The sequence below is a fragment of the Macrobrachium nipponense genome, chromosome 8, assembly GCF_015104395.2.
Source record: "Macrobrachium nipponense isolate FS-2020 chromosome 8, ASM1510439v2, whole genome shotgun sequence".
NCBI lineage: Eukaryota > Metazoa > Arthropoda > Malacostraca > Decapoda > Palaemonidae > Macrobrachium > Macrobrachium nipponense.
Window position 1 is genome coordinate 35,624,185 of NC_087203.1, and position 23,390 is coordinate 35,647,574.

Below are 23,390 nucleotides of genomic sequence, written 5' to 3' on the forward strand. Positions count from 1 at the left end.
ATGATTTTTGGCAAGCTCATATGTTCTGGCAAGAAAAAAATGTATAAAACCGCATTTACCTTATTGGAAATTGGAATCGTCGGACTAGTCGGAAATCATCGATTCGGACGACTCGAATCTTCCTCTCTTCGGGGCTGAATGGACTGATTTATGCGGAATCTGGCCGGATGAAATTGGGGGAACAAACACGCTTGTTTCTAACGGATCCGTTTGGGAGGAGGCATATAGCGATTGTTGGGTTTCAGTGAAATTAGACCGCATTTGGACGGGTGTTGAAAGTACTCTATTTAACGGATAAGCACGTTTTAACTAATTCTAGAAAAGCTCTGAAAGGACAATCTACATTTGAAAGGTAACGCTTCTTAATGCAATACATGGAAAAATATGAATTATACAAATTTTTTACTGTACCACTTCTAGGCAAAACATTACGTTCCAATGCCCGCCATGTAGATTCTATCGTGTTTGTGTGTATTCGTCAGGATCAATAAAATGTAGGGAGTGATTTACGTTAAGATATGTTATGAAATGCTGACTTAAAGTATGGTATGCTTTCCAACAATCTGAAATTATGGTTGACTCTGGATGTATGTTTTTTTATTAAAATTGGGAGGAGTGTTTCTGCAGATCTATCGGGAACAACTTGAATGAACATGTCCTTTGTTTCGCGATCAATCCCGCTGAGAACCCAACAACCATCGACACGACACGTCTACCTTTATGAAATTTTCTCTTTCCAAATTTGGACTCGTCAATTTCCACAATGTGTTCTGGCCCCCCTATTTTCCGTTGTCCTGCACTAAAATCTCAATACAAACTTCCCGGCAGAAATTGTACCAGTCTACTATGGTATGGTCAAACTCAATATTCAAAGTCATCCACACATATTTCTGGGAAAGTTCGTGAATCCAGCAATGGATCAAGACTAAAATAGTCTTGAAGGACAAATGTGAACCAGAGAAGAAGGAGCCAGTCCAAATGGCTTAGAGTTTTCGACAACAACGGACGTTGCACTGCCGATTGTGCAAGTAATGACTTCTCGTCATTACATAAGATACCTAAACCCAGCAACGTGACCGGATTGGCGGCAGCAAATTGAAGGTGTGCTGGATAAAATGCGGACACAGCCATGTTGGGAAGCCAGGAGAGACAGGTCGCATGGTGCATTGGGTCGGGGCACAACGAGGTCGTCAGCTCTTTTGGCGGTCAGCTGTTTTGGGTGGAACTACTTACCTTGGTGGAGGGATTGGTGGCCCGGGCAGAAGGAGTTCCGAGGCCTGCCCGACAAATCTGCAGACTACTCGAAATTTGCGTATTCACAGTATTTTTCTTTGAGAAATATCGACAAATTCCTTTTTTTTTTTTTTTTTTATAACTTTCCTCATGAATCTATTAAAAAAACAGGTATTAATATTTTTAGTGGATTTTTCTTGAGTTTCAACTGACAAAATAGGCAGTTTTAGGAGTTTTTATTGGGGTTTGAACTTTTCGCGGATTCTAGCTATTCATGGGGGGGGGGGGGTTTTTTGTTGTCTGGTACGCACTGTACAACTATTGCTGTAAGGTCAGGGGATGCTGATCAGTGTTAGGTGGCATTGACCAACAGGCACATGAGACATGTTTGTTTTTGTTAGTTTTTTTTTTCCCAAAGCAGTTCCAGAAACTTAAGCTCCCTGTGTTGTTAAGAATGCAAAATTCCAGGTCATGGCCATGAATTGATCGCATTACCATGGCCAATATCATTCCACCTTCTTTAAAAAAAAAGAAAATAGGTTTTGTGTTTATTTGTTTATGAAAACAATAGAAAAATAACAATCTTGATAGGGAGTAAATGAGATGAATATGTGCAGCCATACTATGTTTAGAACCTTTATGATCCTTGAATTTAAGAATGAATTTTATTTTGTATATTAAAAATTTATAATTTTAGAACATGATTAAAATTCTGTTTGCAGACTGCGTAACTCTTGAAAAATCATAAGATTGCAGACTAATTTACATAATTATATACCTGACGGGAAGTGAGTCATCACCCCTTGTGAACAGATCCCAGAAGTTGGATGTTGAGGGTATGATCATACTACATAGGATCAATTCTATAGTGTGATTGACGAGTTTAAGTCCAAAACTCGGAATGAATTCAACCACGATGACGAGGTTGAGTGTCATCCTCTGAGCGGGAAGCGGCTCTTGAGTATTAAGTTACTCCTGAGCATTGAAGACCGTTCCCTCAAGGGCTCACCTTTGAGTGGAGGAGGATGTCACAGGCTGAGTGGTTGACTTCCAGTCTACTATTAGATCCCATGTTTTTCTTTTAAAATTCCCTTAATGGGATAAAAATCTCTTATCCACAAAAGTAAAATGCACTACTCACATGACGTAGTGGTGCATAGCATTAGTCCATTGTAATCATCCCCCTTTCTAAGTGCAAACAGTATTTCCATTTTTAGCTGTCATGAAAATTTATTTCACATAAACTTGCTTCTTGTGCAGTTCAGTTTGTCAGTTAGTAATATCAATTACATGTGTTGTTTTCGATCTGTCAAGTAAGTGCTAAATGGGTCACTAAACATGGAATTACAAGTAGCATGGTGATAGTTTTTGGTATAAATGAGAAGTACTGTGCACGAGGTTTATTTCCAAAGATAATTTTGTGCTATTGATTCATAAAATTGAGACTACAAGTGGAAATTGGTTTTTACCTTTTGTGTTACTTGATTGATTTAATACTTCAAATTGACTATGAAAACTCCAAAGACAAGTCATGCTACCTTAAGTTACCAACTTGGTTTTTAGAATCATAATTCAAAAGCCATTGCACTTTGTCCCAGTGAGGTTATCACCATGGATATTGGTTGTGTTAAACACTTCTCTCAAGATTAGTTATACCTCTTATGAATTAAAGATTTTATGTAGCATATTTAAAGATGGTATTCAAAAACCTTAAATAATTAGTACGTCTCAGGATTCAGTAGGCACGGTAAAATTACTTCCTGTTCAATATAATAATTTCCAAGTCTATGTATATATAATTTAGGTGGTGGTTTTATCTTTAGTTTTAGTTTGAAAGAAGGATATCTAGGTCATTTGTCAACATCACACTTGGTTACTCTAAATACCGTATATTACTGAGAAAATATTGAGAATATCTACATAATTTACTACATTTCACTCTGCCCTGGGGTAGTTTATTGTAATCCACTTGCGAAGAAATATGGGGAAAAGTGATGAGAATAAAACCACAATCAGAACTGTGGACACTTAAGGAAAATTACTCCAGTACCAAATAATTTTCTTGAAAAGTGATAATGTTGAATTGTCACTTGCTAGCATGGGCACTAACTCTGTGGTATCCATTTATACTGATTTCTTGAAACCTTGATAGTCATGAATTTAAATATCGTCTAACATTTTGCCCTCTGTTTCATCAAGTACCATATAGTAAATAGTATTACAGTATTGTAATTCATTGCTACTAGTTTAAAGTAAGTGCAGTGGTTTACCAGATGTTCATAATATGACGTAAGTGAGGTTGTTGGTCAATGTGTAAAGTGAACATGGCTTATATATTATAGTTGGGTACATCACAGTGATGTAATCAGCTGATGATAATTATAATCCTTTTTTGAATAAGTTGCAAATATTCAGGGAATGCCAGTATACAAAGTCCTCAGGTTACGTATGACTATTCCTGTGTTTAGCATCTCCTCAGTCACAAAAGGAAAAGCGTTCACTTGGCAAGGTATCCCATCTTGACCAGTGCTTCTACTGGTAAATAATCAAAACCCAGAAAACATTGATCATTGCTTCTGGCTGGCATTAGACCCTAGACGTGCAGCTCTAAGTTATATAGTTTAATTTGCTGTTAGTGATTCAGTCGATATTCCATAACTGAAATTTTATTCTATTTATGGTCTGAGAATTATTCTCCAGCTTAGGAGTTGTTTCATATTGTTCTTAGTTTAGTAGTAATTCTCCATCTCTGGTAGATGAAAATCAAACCAATGCAACTCAGATATATAGCTATATCCTTTAATAGTGACTGAAAAAAAACTTCTGGATATGGAGAATGATACTATTATTTTGAAGAAAGATGGATAATATTTTACATAAGCTGTGGATCATTAAAACTTCCTTACAAGAAAATTTCACTTCCAAACTTACAATTGAGGCATTGACAACAGTTGGACACCAGATGTGTGCTGGGTTCCAAAATGCAAAAGATGGTAAATGTTTTACTGGAGCAGAAAATATGCCTCCACAGTATTGAGGCAAAAACTCCAAGTCAGGCATGCCGGGAAACAATTTAGACATTTCTTATAGTTGTCATGAAAAAATGGATGCATTATTGAAAGCAAAAACTCATTTATTGGAAAGGGGAGACGTCTTAACCAGACAAAAGCAACAAGTCCTAAGAACAAATAATGGTGGAGGTCTTTTACTGCCAGAAGTAGCAAAGTATAGACCTGTGCATGGCTAGTGTAGTGCATTTCTTTTCATCAGGAAAGAACATTAGGGATTCATTGTTTGTAATATTAATGAATCTACACCCTTCGTAGTGATGACATGGGTCATGATAAAAGATGGCTGAAAATGTGTCTTTGGGACACCACCTCTATTTAGAGCTAGATTTGGGGTGATTTTTTTTTTTATTATTAATTGGAAGCCTGGTAAAGTCTATAGAGATTTCAGCCCTGTTTTTCACATTGAACATCCATTTGCTACCAGAAAGCATAGTTGTATTCATTGGTGTGTAAATACTCGGGGAGTCGGGGTTAGAGGTTGGATGTAAGCTAACATTGATATGGCCCCATTGTTAACCGGCTGCTCAGGGAGGAAGAACCCATCCAACAAAAACATGGTCCCAGTTACATGGTCAAAATGGGCTCAGTGCAAACTCATACCTGCCTTTTATTCTGGTTACCATTTTCACATAATCAGTATTATGGCATTACATCAGTATGGCTGTAACTTATGAATAATATATAATAACTAAATATTAAACATTTAGAAACCTAAATGGTGCTGTGATAAGAATTGTCCTACTTTGGTTAAGTCGTTTTGGTACCATTTACCTGTTTTTAGATTCATTAGCAGTATTTAGCAGTGAAACCTTTCATATGTTAAGGATATTTGGTCAATACCATGTTACTGATTATAATTTGGTTAATGCCATATTACTGATTATAAACAGCTACACTTGGGCATTACAAGAATGGGTATTAGGAAAATGGGGGCTATTGTGAAGTTGTGTTACAAGAATAGGCTCATCATGGATTATTAAATTAATCTAACCAATCCAAATAAATATGATCAATATAATTCATATACCCATATTCTTAGCTGCATTTACACATTTTTTTCCTTTTTCAATAGTGAAAATGAATGGTTGTGGTAGCATCATGTTCTGTTGATTTTGTGACATCCATTGAATACCTTGACCTGTTGAACAAACAAGGTTTTGGAGATTTATTCAGTGTTTTTAGTCATGTAATGTGGGAGAACAAAAATTCATCGGTGATAGTCTCAGCCCCCAAACAGGCCAGCTGTTGTACATGTGGTGATATAACAATTGGAGGTGTTAAAAGCAGTTATTAATTTGGCGTGAGTTTTTCTTTAAGACATCAAAATTCTCTGAGAGATAATGATTCTCACATTTTGTTTTTCAAAGTAATCCTACATCATGTTGTGAAAGGTTTGTTTACTAATCTTGCATAAAAAATTATGTTGACTGGTTCTATTTCCGCCAATACGCGTTGCATGATCTCGCTGATCAGTAATAAAATTGATAGTCATGAACATATTGTTGAGTTTGAGGGAAGTAAATTCTGGAAATGCAATTAGATACAGTGGACCCCCCCGTATTCGTGTTCTCGACATTCGCGGACTACCACATTTGCAAATTTCTCTGAACCATATCTACCCATTTTTCGTAAGAAATTTGGGAGCGCCTGCAGATTCGTCGGGCAAGAGTACCGTCTGCTAGATAATTGGAGGATGAATACAAACAAGATGTGGCGGACGTATGTTTTGGCGCGATTTTTGAAAACGTGCAGTAATGGAATATGAAAAAGTCTATAAAAACAGTAAGGGGGGCTGTTTTGGAAACCGGGGTTTTTGGGTGGGGGGAAAACACATAGGGGCAAATGAACGTGGAAATATTATTTTCAGGTGTAAATGTCCTGAAAACAGTAAGGGGGGACGTATTGGGAAAGCGGGGTTTTTGGGTGGGGGAGGGGAACAAAGACGACGAAAATTAACACTAGGAAATCCACGAAATGGCTGTGTGGGTTACCCCTACTCTGCATCCGTTCGGCGAGTGGTCTGACTAGCTGAGCTGTATCCCTACTCTACATTCGTAGACTGAACATATGGGCTGTTAGCCTAAGTGAACGTTTGGGCATGAGATGCACGGCCTACCTAACTAAAATAACCCTAACCAAACAAACCCACCTAACCTGACTTAGAACGCGTGCCCTAACACTGTTTTTGTGGCCCTATTTTGGAATTCGTGGCCCTATTTGTAAATTTGTGAATTAGTTTCGGTGTGATGGAAAGGCGCTGCGTGCCTTATCCACATTTTTAATGATTCTTGGCAAGCTCGAATGTTCTGGCAAGAAAAAATGGCATCGACAACAAAAACAAAAAAATTAGTTTCTGCTTGGTGGAACGGCGCTGCGCACCTTATCCACATTTTTAATGATTCTTGGCAAGCTCGTATGTTCTGGCTAGAAAAAATGGCATCAACAACAAAAACAAAAGAATTAGTTTCGGCCTTATCCACATTTTTAATGATTCTTGGCAAGCTCGTATGTTCTGGCAAGAAAAAAAATGGCATCGACATCAAAAACAAAAAAATTGGTTTCGGCGTGGTGGAATGGCGCTGCACGCCTTATCCACATTTTAAATGATTTTTGTCAAGCTCATATGTTCTGGCAAGAAAAAACTGTATAAAACCGCATTTACCTTATTGGAAATTGGAATCATCGGACCAGTCGGAAATTATCGATTCGGACGACTCGAATCTTCCTCTCTTCGGGGCTGAATGGACTGATTTATGCGGGATCTGGCCGGATGAAATTGGGGGAACAAACACGCTTGTTTTTAACGGATCCGTTTGGGAGGAGGCATATAGCAATAGTTGGTTTCAGTGAAATTAGACCGCATTTTGACGGGTGTTGACAGTACTCTATTTAACGGATAAGCACATTTTAACTAATTCTAGAAAAGCTTTGAAAGGACAATCTACATTTGAAAGGTAACGCTTGCAATACATGGAAAAATATGAATTATACAAATTTTTTACTGTACAACTTCTAGGCAAAACATTACGTTTCAATACCCGCCATGTAGATTCTATCGTGTTTGTGTGTATCGTCAGGATCAACAAAATGTAGGGAGTGATTTACGTTAAGATATGTTTTGAAATGCTGACATAAAGTATGGTATGCTTTCCAACAATCTGAAATTACGGTTGACTCTGGATGTATGTTTTTTTATTAAAATTGGGAGGAGTGTTTCTGCAGATCTATCGGGAACAACTTGAATGAAAATGTCCTTTGTTTCGCGATCAATCCCGCTGAGAACCCAACAACCATCGACACGTCTACCTTTATGAAATTTTCTCTTTCCAAATTTGGACTCTTCAATTTCCACAATGTGTTCTGGCCCCCTGATTTTCCGTTGTCCTGCACTAAAATCTCAATACAAACTTCCCGGCAGAAATTGTACCAGTCTACTATGGTATGGTCAGACTCAATATTCAAAGTCATCCGCACATATTTCTGGGAAAGTTTGTGAATCCAGCAGTGGATCAAGACTAAAATAGTCTTGAAGGACAGATGTGAACCAGAGAAGAAAGGAGCCAGTCCAAATGGCTTAGAGTTTCCGACAACAACGTTCGTTACACCGCCACTGGAAAGTGTTGCCATGCTTCATGAGCCGATTGTGCAAGTAATGACTTGTCCTCATTACGTAAGATACCTAAACCCAGCAACGTGACCGGATTGGCGGCAGCAAATTGAAGGTGTGCTGGATAAGACGCGGACACAGCCATGTTGTGAAGCCAGGAGAGACAGGTCACATGGCGCATTGGGTTGGGGCACAACGAGGTCGTCAGCTGTTTTGGCGGTCAGCTGTTTTGGGTGGAACTACTTACCTTGGTGGAGGGATTGGTGGCCCAGGCAGAAGGAGTTCCGAGGCCTGCCCGACAAATCTGCAGACTACTCGACGTCAGCTGTTTTGGGTGGAACTACTTACCTTGGTGGAGGGATTGGTGGCCCGGGCAGAAGTTCCGAGGCCTGCCCGACAAATCTGCAGACTACTCGAAATTTGCATATTCACAGTATTTTTCTTTGAGAAATATCGACAAATTCCTTTTTTTTTTCTTTTTTTACAATTTTCATCATGAATCATTATTAAAAAAACAGATATAAATATTTTTAGTGGATTTTTCTTGAGTTTCAACTGACAAAATAGGCAGTTTTAAGAGTTTTTATAGGGGTTTGAACTGTTCGCAGATTCTAGCTATTTTCGGGGGGTGGGGGGGTTGTTGTTGTCTGGTACGCACTGTACAACTATTGCTGTAAGGTCAGGGGATGCTGATCAGTGTTAGGTGGCATTGACCAACAGGCACATGAGACATGTTTGTTTTTGTTCGTTTTTTTTCCAAAACAGTTCCAGAAACTTCTGCTCCCTGTGTTGTTAAGAATGCAAAATTCCAGGTCATGGCCATGAATTGATCGCATTACCATGGCCAATATCATTCCACCTTTAAAAATAAAAAAATAGGTTTTGTGTTTATTTGTTTATGAAAACAATAGAAAAATAACAATCTTGATAGGGAGTAAACGAGATGAATATGTGCAGCCATACTGATGTTTAGAACATTTGTGATCCTTGAATTTAAGAATGAATTTTATTTTGTATATTAAAAATTTATAATTTTAGAACATGATTAATATTCTGTTTGCAGACTGCGTAACTCTTGAAAAATCATAAGATTGCAGACTAATTTACATAATTATATATCTGACGGGAAGTGAGTCATCACCCCTTGTGAACAGATCCCAGAGGTTGGATGTTGAGGGTATGATCATACTACATAGGATCAATTCTATAGTGTGATTGACGAGTTTAAGTCCAAAACTCGGAATGAATTCAACCACGATGACGAGGTTGAGTGTCATCCTCTGAGCGGGAAGCGGCTCTTGAGTATTAAGTTACTCCTGAGCATTGAAGACCGTTCCCTCAAGGGCTCGCCCTTGAGTGGAGGAGGATGTCACAGGCTGAGTGGTTGACTTCCAGTCCACTATTAGATCCCATGTTTTTCTTTTAAAATTCCCTTAATGGGATAAAAATCTCATCCGAAAGTAAGAAGTGGTACTCAAATGGCATGGAGGTGTATGGTTGCCAGGTTGCTCTCACCAAGATATGCCAAATTCCACACAAAAATATGCCAAACTCCTCTAACAAACTATAAACAAAAAGTTATGCATTGCCACACAAATAAATTGTCAACTCACCAAATTTCTAAAATGGGACAGCAATAACATAAAGTCCTCATTCGTATAGTCATCATTTGCACTTGGGGTTGTAGGTGTAGATGAACTACTAGATGTGGATGCTCCGTCAGGTGATCTATACATAGTCATTAAACAAACTCAGCATATTCTTTGTAACAATGAAGTTTTTGCAGCAGCTTCCACTGAAGTGCAATCTTGACTTTATTCTTATGATGGCTGACAGTAACTTGGTTGAAAGTTTATTCCTCAGCTTACTTTTCACGTGTAACGTATGAAAAGATCCGTTCAACAACTGCGTTACTCAAAGGCAAACTGTATGCTGATAGTGCTGTAATTGCTAAATCCTCGAAACAGTTTTCATTTAAGGAATTCTTGTACTTTCTCACCCCAGACCAAAATGCTACTGGATCATCAGGGATAATTTTACCTTCAAATTCTTCCTTCCAGTTAACAATTATAAGTTTCTTATATTGGTTTGCTACTTTTTCCTTATCAAACTTGTGAATTGCCAAGCATTGTTTGTAAAAATCACTAAAGTCCTTCCTGAAATGGCTCAAACACTCACGGGGATTAAAATTATTTACAGAGGAGATTATGTCTAAATTTTCACTCGCCCTTTTTTCCAACTGTGCATTAGCTTCTATAAAAAAGAAATCTCTACATAGCTGTAGAGATTTCTTTTTTATAGCTGTGCCTTCTTAACTTCCTGCTCGAATTTTACTCCCAAATCTATCTTTCCTAGTGGCAGTACATTTGATTCTGATGATCCTCCTACATATACTCTTATCAGGAGTGATTTGTGCAGCTGACGTAGATCCTCAAAAACTTTAGCAGGATCAGCATTTGTAGCTTGGAAAGCTGAATTCACTTTCTCAAAGTCTTGAATAATAGGTAGCACAAATGTCAAATACAAAAAGTTTCGGCGATCAGCAAGCATTTCATTTAACACCCGTGCATGATATTTCTGTCCTCATTTATGACAGAAAAGTAAGCTGTCAGCTCGTGCCATTGTGATAAAATGGAAAACATACATTTCCCCTTCACCAGCCACCTTGTTGTACTAGGGGTAATGAATTTAGTTCTTTGAATATACTCCTCATTCATTGCATTAAACACCGTCTGGAAGACCTCCCTTCTTAGGGTGCTGCACTTGAACCAACGTGCGACTTCTGCTAATAAGTAATCCAAATTCGCGGGCAGTTTTTTGAAAGCATACTCAGCACAAAGAGCAAGGCTATGACATGTACACTTAAAAGTGATGCCAGGTGAAATATTCTTCAAACGAGACAATACAGAATTGTGGGCCCCACACACGTTACTTGCACCGTCAGAGGCGAATCCAATGCAGTTTGCTAAGTCCACTTTTATGTTAGCAAATAATTCTCCTGCTTTAAATATACTTTCGCCAGTAGCTTAAGTAATTTGCAACAAAGCAAGAAATTCTGTTTTCAAAATATTTTCCTTGGTTGAGCAGAACTTAACACAAAGACACATGAGCTTATAAACTGTCACATCTGTAGATTCTTCTATAAGCAATGAAAACTTAACGTCTTTCAACTCTTCAGTAAGTTCCTCAAAGCAAGCCTTAGGAACAACATTTGAAGTGAGCTTAGCACACTTTGTTCGATGTAGCCGGGTGTTTTCAAGCATACTTTTCTTGCTGTACTCCTTGATTATTTCTGTAAAATGATCAACTGAGCAAACACTACTATGGCACGCAACTGCTTCACTATATTTTATTCCAAACTCTCTTAATCATGTTTTTTCAACAGATGTTCCGAAATATGAGTGAATTGTTTTTTCTTGTTTCTCCACTGCGTCACAATTCTTAATATGCTTAGCTCCTTTCTCGTGTAGCACCAACACACTTTTTTTCATGGAGGCTATAGTGATGTTGCAAACTTTGCAGTGACATGAATTACCTCTGGCTGTCAGCCACTTGATTTCCTTCTCCCATTCTTGATTGTATTTTCTTCCTTCATCATATAAAGTCTTCCACTTTCCCATATCTGCTACACCAGTCTATAGAGTTTGCAAAAAGAAAAAAAATGGCCCAAAGCTTTATATTATATATATATATATATATATATATATCTATATATATATATTATATATATATATATATATATATATATATATAGATTATAATATATATATATATATATACTATATATATATATATATATATAAAACACCACATACAGCAACTGAACTAGACACACACAGGCAAACGACTATTGGTGTATGGGCCATGGGGCTATGGACTTGGGAACTCCTGTTTGGTGTCGTGGTGGGAAACAGACACGAATTATTCGTGTCTTGAATTCTATCCATCGCACCATCTGTACACGTTCGGCGTGATGCAATCACATTACCATTAGAAAGTTAAATAATTTTGTCTTCCCTCTAAGAATCAAAATATCTCTCATCCTTTTTAGCGTGAATTTAAGAAATATAATTTATGAATAAAAGTAGCTTTGGAAATATGCCAAAATTATGCCAAATAAGGTTTGGCATATTGATAAAAAATTTTTATGCCAGCCCGACCAAAAATATACCAATTTGGCATAATTATGCCAAATCTGGCAACCCACTATAGCATTATACCCTGGTTACAAAAGGTTGAGACTCGAGGGTGATTAGCACTGCTGCCAAACTCTCTCAAACTTCTTTTAGGAAAAAGGGAGACAATTTGGTAGATTTGGCAAAAGTTTTGAGCGGCGCTGCCATTTCCACGTGTAATAAGGGTCACAGTAATAAGAGGATTGTCTGTCGTCTCCCTCCATTCGTCGGTACAAAAGCAAAACACGATCAAAACATTATACTACTTGGACCTTGCTGTACATTTTTCGAATTGTTTAATGCAAAATTAAATTAGGCTTTATATATATATATATATATATATATAGATATATATATATATATATATATATATAGATATATATATATTATATATATATATATATATATATATATATATATATATATATATATATATATAGAGAGAGAGAGAGAGAGAGAGAGAGAGAGAGAGAGAGAGAGAGAGTATATATATATATAGAGATATATAGATATATAGATATTATATATATATATATATATATATATATATCTATATACTATATATATGTATATATATATATATATATATATAGTATATATATATATATATATATATATATCAATTAAATTTTGTATGGGTATGTGTTATATGTGTACATATACCTTGTATGTATATAAAGTGCATATGTTAATTGTAAGCATGCATACACATAGCATATAATAATTTAAAACGAAGTCACTTGTGAATAAAAAGCAAATAACTGGTTGTACAATACACTAGTATATGTCCACTCTTGGGATTAACCTTAACCTCGAGGTTAATCGTGAAAATGTACCTTTTTGGGTTACGATTAAATACGTACCTCCAATGGCAAGATGGGAAACAAGTCAATGCCGCTAATTGTAGGAAAGTCTCAACTTTTCATAGCTAGAGTATAGCCCATTGTAATCCCCTTTGTAAGTTCAAACAATATTTCCTTTTTTAGCTGTCATGAAAATTGATTTCACATACACTTGCTCCTTGTACAGTGTTCAATTTGCCAGGTTGTTTTGGATTTGTCAAGTAAGTGCTAAATGGATCACTAAACATGGAATTACAGGTTGGCAAGTAGCATGGTGATAGTTTTTGGTATAAATGAAAATTACTGAGCATGAGGCTTATCTCCAAAGATAATTTTGAGTTATTGATTTATTAAAATGAGGGAGCAAGTGGAAATTAATTTTTACTTTTGTGTTACTTAATTGATTTGATACTTCAAACTGACCATGGAAACTCGCAAGACAAATCATGCTACCTTTAGAGTTACCAACTTGGTTTTTGGAATCATAATTCAAAGGTCATTGCACCTTTTCCTAGTGAGGTTATGACCATGGGTATTGGTTGTGTTAAAACTCACTTCTCATAAGATTAGTTTAACTGGATGAGAGAGGAAAATGAGCCAATGTTGCATTTGCTAGTTATGCCTCATATGAATTAAAGATTTCATACAGCATATCTAAGGATGGCAGCCAGAAGCCTTAAAAAATCACAACGCAGCTTTCAGTAGGCATGGAAAATTGTCTTCCTGTTCAATGTATAATACTTTGCAATTCTATTATATATATAATTTATGTGGTGGTTTTATCTTTAGTTTGTTTTAATTTAAGAGTGAATGTCAGTGCACAACCAGGGCACATTGGTGACTTCACTGTTGTGTAACTCAGTATGGGGTTCAGTGTCAGCTAATCTAGCTTTACTTACACTGCACCTAGTTTTGCTTTAGTGCAGTTTAGTGTTCCAAATGCTGTCTTCTAATAGCCTCATATCAATTAGTTGGTAGAAAGTATATAGTTGGTAGGTCTAGTTAAGACAGCCGCGCCTGAATTGACAGGAGGTAGGGGATATTGTCTGCCAGTATTCTTTCCGGCATATTATGGGCTGCCCTAAGAGCAGAGCCCGTGCTGGCACAAAGCCAGCTAAATCATAACCAGCCCACCTTCTGGCATACCATGTTACAAAAGTAGACATAAGTTTTCTTACAGTGTTTATTTATGTTTTTTGTCGGCATTGATATCGCTTCAGGTCATTTACTGTATGCATATAGTTACCATCAAATACAATTAGCTCTAAAAATGATCAGTAAAGTCTATGTGTAAACATGGTAGCAGTTGACCAAGTACCAAGGCACTATTTGGGAGATTTTATGACATTCTATAACTTATTTGATCCCATTTGTTGATTGTAGGATTGCACCATCAGTTGCACATCATTCGACATGCTACCTGTTATCTCCTCACCTCACTCAGTGTAATAGTATATATCTCGCTTAATGTGATATCCTTATGACTCATGTATTTTACTATACTGCATATGTATACAGTAAACGTGGGATGTGTCAATTGTCCTGACTTAGACATTCGGAGGCTACCATACATTTTAGGACAATTAACTCAGACTAGCCTATACACACTTCAAACCATAGGCTAATATAAAGGTACCTCATAGGCCTGGGCTACTATACTTCTTGGCCTATCCTTAGCTGGAACCGGTACTTGACGTCGGAGACGGTCGAATCTTCATTGTTGTAATAAGGGTTGAGGGAAAGGCTGGCTCTCCCGGGTTTTTTTTAATAATATTTCTTCTTAACAGTAGGTGGATACTTGTAAAAGTAGCTTATTCCTAGCTGTACTCCTTCAATACCAGTTAGAACCAACACCGATCCCTATTCTGGTTCTTACACAGGACCCCTATACTGGTTCTTCACATGGACCCCTATACTGGTTCCCTGTAATACAAACAGTTCATTTAGGATGGCAATCTCGTGCCAAAGAGCATGCATTCGTTAGGCCTTTAGGCTATGCTACCCATGCCTAACTTTACTGTTACACATCACAGTTAGCCTGACTTTATATGCATAACATGGGTGGAATTTACTCTAGAATTGACATTTTTATAAACATATGGAAGACTAATTCACATCTTAGCCTACATTTAATTGATGGTACAATTGCAACAAACTGCAAGCTCAACATGGTGCAACTTACGTAACAGTACCATTACAATTCTTGGCAATTGGCAGTTATATCAAAGTAAAAGTATAAAGAAACACTACCAAATGTTATGGCAACATATACATTATAAACTACGACAAGTGCATACCTTTTACAAGGGAGAAATACGTCATTTCAAATGAATATAAGGGGAGAGACATTCGTTTCCCTCAGCGTTGCCGTACTCGTCTCGAACAGAGAGATTTCAGCTTTTTCTTTTCAACTGCGCACTTGGTTGCAGTTACGTACTTACGTACGTACACTCGATCATAGACAATCTCAACTTCGAGTGGCTAACTTAACATCTTGATAAGATGAAAACCAATTCGGTTTTCCAGTCCACCAATTTCCATGAGTACTGTCATAAATGCTAAATGAATGATTTCCATCATTACATCATTTCTTTACCCCCTACGGAAATTGGTTTTTCATTTATCAAGGACAACCAATCCCTTAATTATAATATTTGGGTAGATAATAAATCTGACAACAACAATACAGGTCCTGCACACAGTAAATACTTTCTATCTCTCAACCAGAGACATGACTGCTTATCTCTCAACCATATAAACTGGACTTTTAATCATTAAGGTCTGCTAACAGACGTACAGAGCAAGTTGTGGGACGCCACCCTTAAGGCGCGTTTCTACCTAACCATCCTAATAAACTTTACCAAGTTAAACACTTATGTAAGAGTGATCTTAAATTCGGTTAAGATCTAGTCACTCCTCATTAGGGGTATAATCACTTATGGTTTATTTTCTCACAAACAATCGTTTACACCAACATTCAGGTTCATTCACTCAATAACCAAGAGCGAGGAAAACTTTCCTTTGAAGATAATATACCTCTTAAAGCATCCTAATGACTAACTTACACATCAGTCACATAACTTGAGCAACTCAACCAGAGTCTGTAAAGCTTTTGGACGGGTAGCTCTTCATACAAAACTCAACTAAGTTCAACAAACAAAAACCAATGAGTATAAGTTCACTGTACACAAAACAGGTGGTGTCATCATCAGATCCATAATCTATGAAGATAACATATACATACAAGAATATATACTTGGAAATGGACATAATGGTTATATAGGTGTGAACTCTTCCAAAGCATGCAAATACAAAAAACATTCTTCACAGAAAATACAAAAAAAACAGTACAAAAATTACAATGATCTCACAGTTCTTCTATTAAACCTAGAGGGAGGAACAATATTATTAGCACCTCTGGTTTGTACTTTTTCATTCACTACATCAGGAGTTATATCATCCATTTCCTGCATGTTTACTAACCACTGTTCTTGTCCTATAAAGGGTTTCACTTTGTCAGCAGCACGTTCAATGATGGTTTGGTCAACATGTTTCTTAACTCATATTTAGCACCATCCCTAAACACTTTGGTTACTACATATGGACCGCACCATCTGGGGTTTAGTTTCTTACTAGTGCTAGGAATTACATTTTCATTTTTAACCCAAACAAGAGAGTTTTCATCCACTTTCTCATTTTTCCTCTTTTGGTTAGCTATTGCACGATACTTACTGGCCATCTCTCTATGAGTTTTCTGAATTATTTCATGAGCCTTTGCAATGGCAGTGTCTTCTACATCATCCGTAATTGTGGGCAACACACTAGTCACTTGTCTAGGAGCTCTACGAGAGAAAAATACATAGTGAGGTTTGTTCACCAAGAGTGGTATGTACAGCAGAATTTAGCACACGCTGTGTTTCACCTAAGTATTTAGGCCACTGATAAGGATGTCCTTTACACATTACATTTAGTACTGTTTTCATAGTTCTATGCATTCTCTCACTTACACTGTTTCCTTGTGGATGATATGGGGTAATATAACCAGCATTTATCTTATGTTCCTGGCATAATTGTCTAAACTGGTTTGAGGTGAATTCAGCACCATTATCAAGAATGACTGTCAAAGGTACACCAAAGTCATTCAAATAGACCAAGAAGTTTTTGCTTACTTCCTCTGCAGACTTACTTCGCAAAGGATAGAACTTAACATATCGGCTGTAATGATCAATTACAGTCAAAACATATCTATAACCATTTGCACCAGATAGCATATCAGTTAAATCAAGACTGATTCGCTCTAAAGGCTTAGTTACAGGAGGCAATTCTTGGAACTGTTGTTGTAAAGAACTACTGGCTTTTATGTTTTTGACACATAATACATTCACTTATATATTTAGTAACATCTGTACGCAATGAAGGCCAATAGAACAAGTTTTCAATAGCATCAATTGTTTTGCGTATACCTAGGTGACCTGACATTGCTTCATGACCTAGCTTCAAAGCTGCCTTTGTTAAGTATTAGGAACTACTAATTTCAATTGAATTGAATTATCAACTTTATCTGCACTGAGATATAACAATCCTTCATACAACATGAATTGATTAATCAAAGCTCTTGGAAACCCTTTGCGCGGTAATTTACCACCTTCTAGGAAAGTTATTAGTTCCGCCCACCTTGGTTCCTCTAACTGCTTTTCTTTGAACTCATCTTTACTCAGACCAAGATAATTGTCCCTACTCTGATGAAAGACTGCTCTGAACTGGTCTACTTAGCTGATCTGCCACCTGGTTATCTTTACCTGGCCTATATTCTACCTTGAAACGGTAATCCTGCATCTCAATTACCCATCTGCTCATTCTAGGTGACTTTGTTTTTCTCTTGAACACTGAAACTAGAGGCTGATGATCTGTGTGAATGGTAAATGGAACACCCCACAGAAAATGATGGAATCTACGACAAGCTAAGACAATAGCAAGTGCTTCTCTGTCAGTGGTACTGTACCGCTGTTCAACTGGCTTCAGCTTCTTAGAGAAATATCCAATGGGTTTTAACTGACCATCTTGTCTCTGCATCAAAGCAGCACCTACATGATCTAAACTAGCATCAGTGAATAATTCAAAGGGTTTGGTCATCTGAGCCTTTACTAGCACTGGAGCAGTGATTAATGCTAGTTTCATCTGTTCAAAGCTGGATTGACAATCTTTTGTCCACAAAAAGGGTTCTTTCTCTTTTAAGAGATTAGTCAGGGGTGGGGAACAGCAATTTTAGCATAATCCTTAATGTGTTTTCTGTAAAACCCACACATTCCTAGAAATCTCCTAGTTTCCTTGACATTATTAGGGGGTTTCATTTCTTGGATGGCACTGATATTGTCTGGAGATGGTCTACAACCATCCTTGGAAATTATGTGACCTAAGAATTTGATTTCCTTTTGGCCTATCTGACATTTCTTTAGATTTAACTTCACTCCTCTTTCACTGAAAAGTTTGAATAGTTGGTCTAATCTTTTCAACAAGATTGGAAAACTGGGAGCCCAAACCACAATATCATCTAAGTAATTCTTAACCCACCCTTTCTTAATAAGAGGAGCCAAGATATTAGACATGATACGTGAAAATATAGCTGGACTGCAACTTAATCCAAAAGGAAGGCGTTTGAACCTATACAGTGAAACTCCATCACTAAAAGTTGTTAAATCTCTACTCTCTTCATCTAATTCCACTTGATAGTATGCATCTTTCATATCTAAGGAGGCATAATAATGGTTTCCTGCAGCTGTTTCTACCATTTCTTCTAATCTAGGTAAAGGGTGAATATCAACCTGAAGGTGTGTGTTGACTTTACGGTAATCAAGGCACATTCTCTGAGTATGATCTGGTTTCCTAACAAGTACAATAGGGCTAAGACCATGCAGCACTGGAGGGTTCTATTATTCCTCTTTCTTCCATATCTTCTAACATGGTGTCAATAAGGGTTTTGGCTTTTTCAGGGTATCGATATATGGAGACCTAACTGGCTGTGGATCACTTACAGCAATATGAGCTTGTACATCTTTGAACTTTCCCAATTCTTTTTCTTCAAGGATGAACACTGAATTATTAGCAACCAACATGTCACTTAATGCTGCTTGTTGATCAGCAGTAAGATGGGAATTATCTTGCTGAGAAAGCAAATACTTAAGCTTTTTCTTCTCTCTAGTATTTCCTGACTTGATATTAACATTAATACTAGGAGGAACTAAATCATTCTGAATTCTAGTTTTCCTGCATTTTGGAACTGGCTGATCAATGTCTTCTTCACTGATTATCCTATAATACCCTAATAGAGTTCCAACCTTCATTGTCATCCTGGCTTTAGTATTATTGACAAGTGGCAAAAACACTTCCTGAGCATCATTAACCTTAAGGCATAGTGCAGACTGATTTTGTTTACACTCCTTAACTTCAGGTACAATTCTAACAATGTGTTAGGAGGTTCATCTACAGGTAAGGGATAAATACCAGCTATATACTGAGGTAGAATAAGTTTCCTTTTAAGTCTAACCTGAGCTTTATGAGGAACATTAGGTTGAAGTATCTTTAATCTGCCTGACCCTTTTTATTAGATGGTCTAGGTTTCAGATACCTTACTGGATAAATGTCTATCCCAAATAATAATTTTTATGTGCATCAACCCATGTCATTGGTGCAGACCTAATCAAATCGGCTCCTAACAATAAGTCTGTGTCCAGATAACCATCAGGCACAACAGAAAAACAAATGGGTAACCACCCTGGAACCAATGTGAACATCCAAATACACTGTACCAAGAACAGGGAGAACATGTTGAGTAACTCCAGTAAGTTGTGGTATATTTCTCATTTGATTACACTGTAAACCTAAAGTTTCTATGAGTTTTCTTCTGTGCTATACATACTTCACTACCCGTATCAATTAAGGCAACAACATTACATTGTTAATCATCAAATTGATAGAAGGAGACCTGACACTTGGGCTTAGTCATTCATTCTTAACCTGCCCTGGACATTTTGCTGAACCTCTTTTACAATTTGGTTTGTGACAATCAAAACAAACACCTTTCGGAGGGTTACGTGGACATTCAGAAAGTTTTGTGATCTCTGACCTTACAGTAAGCACAGTACTGATTGTTTTTTCTTTATTCCTACTAAACTTCTTTAATTTGTTAGACAAATCACTAATTTGCTTCTTCAGATCTTGCAATTCTGTGGTTGTATTTGCATTACTATTTACTACAGGCTGTGGTTGGGAATTGCAATTATTAACAGGAAAAACTTTACGTTGGGTAACATCCCCACTTATGGTAGCTAGATGATACTCATATTCCACAAATTCAATGAATCTTTCTAAGGGTATCCTATCATCCAGGAAATCCTTGAGTCTTTCCTGGGATGTACTGCTAAGTCCTCTATACAGTTTCTTTTTCACAAGACTGTCAGCTTTGGGAAGGGAATCCTTAGGAAATTTCATTTCAAAAAACAGACAATTTACATTTCATTCTGTTAACAAATGCTCTAGGGGCTTCGTCTATACTGTAACGTTCCATCTCAATTTCCTGCCAAAGCCTGCGTATATTGGCTGAACAAGCAAGTGGTGATTCAGTATGTCCTTAAACTGACTCCAAGATATGTTATTTCCCCTTTTTACCATTTCAGCAGTTAATAGAGTTGCAATTTCTTGTTCCACTCTGGTAAGTGCTACTTGGATTCTATCAGTATCTGCAGAAACACAGAATTCTACTTGACTAAAAAATAAAAAAATAGCAAGTCTATTATCAGTTCCAACAACCTTGTAATTCTGACAATTTCAACATCAAAATATCCTTAGGTTTCAATACAAATCCCTTAGAATGATTTACAATAGGGTTATTCAGGTTACCTACTGGAACGAAGGGGTTATTGACTGTGTTACTTCCCTGAAATGGATACTGGGTATTACTGCTGTGTACTATTATTTGATAAATTGTGTGTCAATAGTGAAGCTGGGTTATTGTGTGGTGTCATTGTTATGTCTGCTCTGTCTAAGGTGACAAATGGGTTAATGTCTGAACTATTAGCCCTGTTAGGATTGGATGGTGTGGAAGTGACAGGTGTAGAGTTTGATAAATTAGCTATTTCCCTTTTCATGTCAATAAGCTGATCACACAACTGCTGCATTTGACAACCCTGAGTGTCCATGGCAGACAACAAATTATCATAAAAGTCTTCTCTCTCTATATCACCCTCCATTTTGCAGGCTATGTTATACAAGGAACACAGGTAAAATAATCAACATAGGCTACAATACAATAGGCTAACAGTACCTAAGCAAGAGTGACATAGGCATACTCACAGGGTTAGGCTATAATACCTGAAAATAAGTACAGAAATAAGGGTTTCATGACCAACTTTAGGACGTGAGGTTGGATGTACCTATCTATAAACAGATAAATACATCCTTCACCGCTGTCACCATATGTAATGTATATATCTCTCTTAATGTGATATCCTTATGACTCATGTATTTACTATACTGCATATGTATACAGTACTGATGTGTCAATTGTCCTGACTTAGACATTCGGAGGCTACCATACATTTTAGGACAATTAACTCAGACTAGCCTATACAAAACACTTCAAACCATAGGCTAATATAAAGGTACCTCATAGCCTGGGCTACTATACTTCTTGGCCTATCCTTAGCTGGAACCGGTACTTGACGTCGGAGACGGTCGAATCTTCATTGTTGTAATAAGGGTTGAGGGAAAGGCTGGCTCCCGGGTTTTTTTTAATAATATTTCTTCTTAACAGTAGGTGGATACATTGTAAAAGTAGCTTATTCCTAGCTGTACTCCTTCAATACCAGTTAGAACCAACACCGATCCCTATACTGGTTCTTACACAGGACCCCTATACTGGTTCTTACACAGGACCCCTATACTGGTTCCCTGTAATACAAACAGTTCATTTAGGATGGCAATCTCGTGCCAAAGAGCATGCATTCGTTAGGCCTTTAGGCTATGCTACCCATGCCTAACTTTACTGTTACACATCACAGTTAGCCTGACTTTATATGCATAACATGGGTGGAATTTACTCTAGAATTGACATTTTCATAAACATATGGAAGACTAATTCACATCTTAGCCTACATTTAATTGATGGTACAATTGCAACAACATGCAGACTCAACATGGTGCAACTTACGTAACAGTACCATTACAATTCTTGGCAATTGGCAGTTATATCAAAGTAAAAGTAATAAAGAAACACTACCAAATGTTATGGCAACATATACATTATAAACTACGACAAGTGCATACCTTTTACAAGGGAGAAATACGTCATTTCAAATGAATATAAGGGGAGAGACATTCGTTTCCCCTCAGCGTTGCCGTACTCGTCTCGAACAGAGATTTCAGCTTTTTCAACTGCGCACTTGGTTACAGTTACGTACTTACGTACATACACTCGATCATAGACAATCTCAACTTCGAGTGGCTAACTTAACATCTTGATAAGATGAAAACCAATTCGGTTTTCCAGTCCACCAATTTCCATGAGTACTGTCATAAATGCTAAATGAATGATTTCCATCATTACATCAGAATTGTGGAAATCGAAATTGTTGAGTCCCAGTGGGGACATTGGCACCGTCCTTCGGAAAGGTTACATTTCGTTTTTATATTTTTAACAAGGACGTGCATCATTTCATTGCAATATGTAGGGTTTCACAGGTTCGTTGAGTATTCCACAATTAGCAAAGCAGCTTACGAGTTTGCCATACTGGGAGCTACAGTCAGAAAGACAATGATTTTATAGGTCGACATGGTCTATACATGATTGGCTAGATTTATTCTTTTAGGTTTAGCGAGCAGTTCGTCATAAGGAGATTTGATCCTAGAGAAGCCCGTAAACTATATTTAAAATTCTCGCAACCTATTTTTGGGTTATCAGAGCACCACCAAACGGTAATCTTAAGACCTTTTTATACAGGCACTGCATTCTTGTCGAATTGGAACTTAAGGAAGATCTGCTTATGACAGTAAAATTAGCAATTCCGGAATAGGTAATAATAAAAATTATAAGGCCATTGCTCAAAGGAATAGAAGACGGAGAATAACTGTTATTCTGTAACAGTAATATTTCTGGATTGACCTCGATCTGTAGGGTAGCTAAAGTCATCGTCAAGTTCTTTTTAAATTTTTGAGTTGTTCTTCACTTTATAGGTATTTCTGATTTTTGAAATGTTAGATTCCCGACTTGTGTTCAACGTCGAATTGTAATTTGCTAAATTGACAGGATAAAATTAGCGGTTAAAAAATTGACGATGATCGAAATGATAAGGGCCATTATCCAATGGTTTAAAATAACGTTTATGTCCGTAATATTTGTGGACTGAATGCTATCTAACCCCCAAGAGTTCTGGGCTTCCCTTTATACTACCTTTTTATTTGTCTTCGG

The 23,390-nt window shown here is 37.1% G+C and overlaps 1 long non-coding RNA gene and 2 other non-coding genes across 3 annotated transcripts; 2 read left to right on the plus strand and 1 right to left on the minus strand.

Annotated features, from left to right (window-relative positions):
- The first annotated feature begins 2,071 nt into the window (after window positions 1-2,071).
- On the plus strand, window positions 2,072-2,277 carry LOC135223379 (small nucleolar RNA U3). Its single transcript, XR_010316501.1, has one exon. It is a non-coding gene; the product is annotated as a small nucleolar RNA U3 (small nucleolar RNA).
- Window positions 2,278-9,090: 6,813 nt separating this feature from the next.
- On the plus strand, window positions 9,091-9,296 carry LOC135223376 (small nucleolar RNA U3). The gene has a single exon (XR_010316499.1). It is a non-coding gene; the product is annotated as a small nucleolar RNA U3 (small nucleolar RNA).
- Window positions 9,297-21,703: 12,407 nt separating this feature from the next.
- Window positions 21,704-22,540, minus strand: LOC135223243 (uncharacterized). Its single transcript, XR_010316438.1, has 2 exons — window positions 22,250-22,540; window positions 21,704-21,874 (listed from the first exon to the last, which is right to left on the minus strand). It is a non-coding gene; the product is annotated as an uncharacterized LOC135223243 (long non-coding RNA).
- Window positions 22,541-23,390: the final 850 nt, after the last annotated feature.